This window comes from Mustela erminea, chromosome 1 (assembly GCF_009829155.1).
Source record: "Mustela erminea isolate mMusErm1 chromosome 1, mMusErm1.Pri, whole genome shotgun sequence".
In the NCBI taxonomy this organism is placed as follows: domain Eukaryota; kingdom Metazoa; phylum Chordata; class Mammalia; order Carnivora; family Mustelidae; genus Mustela; species Mustela erminea.
In genome coordinates, this window is record NC_045614.1 from 173,060,185 (window position 1) to 173,063,414 (window position 3,230).

Genomic DNA, 3,230 nt, shown 5'->3' on the forward strand with positions numbered 1-3,230 from the left:
AATGACACATCAGAAAAAGGACTAGTATCCAAGATCTATAAAGAACTTATCAAACTCAACACCCAGAAAACAAATAATCCAGTCAAGAAATGGGCAGAAGACTTGAACAGACATTTCTCAAAGAAGACATACAAATGGCCAACAGACACATGAATATGCTCCACATTACTTGGCATCAGGGAAATACAAATCAAAACTACAAAGAGATTCCACCTCTCACCAGCCAGAATGGCTAAAATTAATAAGTCAGAAAATAACAGATGTTGGTTAGGATTTGGAGATAGGGAACCAACATCTGTTCTTTATTGTGCTATTGATTTAACCATTCTGTTAAGTGTGAGCTGATATCTTATTTTATTTTTGATTTGTATTTCCCTGATGCCAAGTGATGTTGAGCATCTTTTCATGTGTCTACTAGCTATCTGTATGTCTTCTTTGAAGAAATGTCTGTTCATGTCTTCAGCCCATTTTTAAATTGGATTATTGGTTTTGGGTGTTTGTGTTGGGTTGTATAAGTACTTTATATATTTTGGATACTAACCCTTTCTTGAACATGTCATTTGCAAATATCTTTTCCCATTTCATAAGTTGTATTTTTGTCTTATTGATTGTTTGCTTTGCTGTGAAGTTTTTTTTTTTTTTTTTTAGGTAGTCACGATAGTTTATTTTTGCTTTTATTTTCTGTGCCTCAGGAGACATCTCTAGAAAAATGTTTATGGTCAATGTCAGAGAAGTTACTTCCTGTGCTCTCTTAAGATTTTTATATATACAGTATCTTATCATCTTCAAATAGTGAAAGTTTTACTTCTTTCTTACTAATTTGGATACATTTTTTTTCTTTTTGTTGTCTAATTTCTGTGGCTAGGACTTCCAGTACTATATTGAATAAAAGTGTAGAAACTGGACATCCTTGTCTTATTCCTGATCTTAGAGGAAAAGCTATTAGTTTTTCACCATTGAGAATAATATTAGGTGTGGTTTTTTTCATGTATGACCTCTTTATATTGGGTATGTTCCCTCTAAACCTATTTTCTTGAGAATTTTTATCACAAATGGATGTTGTACTTTGTCATATTCTTTTTCTGCATCTGTTGAAATGGTATGATTTTTATCCTTTCTCTTATGGACATGATGTATCATTTTGATTGAGTTGTGAATATTGATCCATAGTTTCATCCTGGGAATAAATCCTGCTTGATCATGGAGAATGATTTTTTTAAATGTATTCTGGGATTCTGTTTGCTAATATTTAGTTGGGAATTGTTACATATATGTTCATCAGAGATATTACTCTGTAATTTTCTTTTTTGTGGTGTCTATCTGATTTTGTTTTTGGAACAATGCTGTCTTCATAAAGTGAATGCAAAGGTTTTCCTTCTGTTTTGGGGGCTGGTTTGAGAAGAATAGATATTAACCCTTTTAAATATTTGGTAGAATTTGCTGTTCTGTATTTTTTTGTGTTGGTAATTTCTTGATTACTAATTCAATTTTATTGCTGGTAATCAGTCTGTTCATATTGTCTATTTCTCCCTGCTTCATTTTTTTAGGTTATCTGTTTCTAGGAATTTATGCATTTCTTCTAAGTTGTCCAATTTTTTGGCAAATAATTTTTCATAACCTTCTCTTACAATCATTTGTATTTTTGTTGTGTGTCAGTTGTGATTTCTCCTTTTTCATTTGTGGTTTTGTTTATTTGAGTTCTCTCTCTTTTTCTGATGAGCCTGGTAGAAGTTTATCAATGTTATTGATTTTTTTGAAGAGCTCCTTGTATTATTGATCTTTCTATTTTTTTTTTTTTTGTTTAAAAAACTAAAATGAGCTAAAAAGCTTCTATAGCACTTATTTCTGCTCTCATTTTTATTATTTTCTTCTCTGTTGGTTTGAGGTTTTGTCTGTCTTTTTCTAGCTCCTTAGATATAAGGTTAGGTTGTTTATTTGAGATTTTTCTTGCTTTTTGAGGTAGGCCTATATTGCTATAAATTCCCTCTTGAAACAGTTTTGGCTGTATCACAAAGATTCAGGACCATTGTAATTTCTTTTTCATTTCTCTCCATGTACTTTTTCATTTCTTCTTTGATTTCTTGGTTGACTCATTCATTGTTTACTAGCATGCTGTGTGACCTTAATATATTTGTGCTATTTTCAGATTTTTCTTGCAGTTTATTTCTAGTTTCACAGAGTTTTAGTCAGAAAAGATGCATGATACATCTTCAATATTTTCTAATTTGGTGAAACTTGTTTCATGGTCTAATATGTAATCTAATCTGAGATTGTTCCATCTGCACTCAAAAATAATGTGTATTCTGCTCTTTTAGGAATTTTCTGAATATACCTATTAAATCCATCTAGTCCATCTAGTTCATACAAAGCCACTCTTTCCTTGTTGATTTTTGGTTTGGATGATCTATCCATTAATGTAAATGAGGTGTTAAAGTCCCCTACTATTATTCTATTACTATAGCTTAATTCCTTTATGTTAACCATGAACTGTTTTATGTATTTTTGTGCTCCTATGTTGGGTACATATATATTTACAGTTGTTATATCTGATTATATTGTCCCCCTTATTATTATATAGTGTCCTTGTCTCTTGCTAAAGTGTATTTTGTTCCTTTCCATTGATTTACTACTCTAGTCTTTTAGTGATATGAGCAGTTATACACATGGGAGAGAACAATATTAGGCTGTTGTAAATGAAGATGGAATAACCATTTCATCTCTTCTACAAAGTCCAGGTATTGCTTCCATGTCTGAATGAACCATGTAAGCAGGAGTCAATCAAATTGTTTATGGCAAATATCTATATAGACTGATTTTATGAAAATATTGATTTAAGAATTTCACTTTGTTTTTTAAAGTAGAACTAAGACTCATACATCTGCATTAATTATCTTATTTGGGACAAATGATTTCACATGTGATGAGATGGAGTGCTCTTTACATGATAAATTTTGTGTTTTGAAGAGAGTTTTGGACTCAAAATCCATGGGATGCTGTAGAAGCAACCCCTTTCATATACCTTGAAAACCATACAACCAGTATGGGATCTCAAAAACAGCTTGCTATTGTGGAGTTTGCAAGATCTCTCCTCCTCCTCCTCCCCCTCCTCCTCCCCCTCCTCCTCCTCCTCCTCCTCCTCCTTCTTTAAGATTTTATTTATTTATTTAGTTGACACAGAGAGAGAGAACCCAAGTAGGCAGAGAGGCAGGCAGAGAGAGAGGAGGAAGTAG

The 3,230-nt window shown here is 32.3% G+C and overlaps 1 non-coding gene across 1 annotated transcript; it reads left to right on the plus strand.

Annotated features, from left to right (window-relative positions):
- The first annotated feature begins 2,611 nt into the window (after positions 1-2,611).
- On the plus strand, positions 2,612-2,741 carry LOC116581777. Its single transcript, XR_004282222.1, has one exon. It is a non-coding gene; the product is annotated as a small nucleolar RNA SNORA20 (small nucleolar RNA).
- The last annotated feature ends 489 nt before the right edge of the window (positions 2,742-3,230 follow it).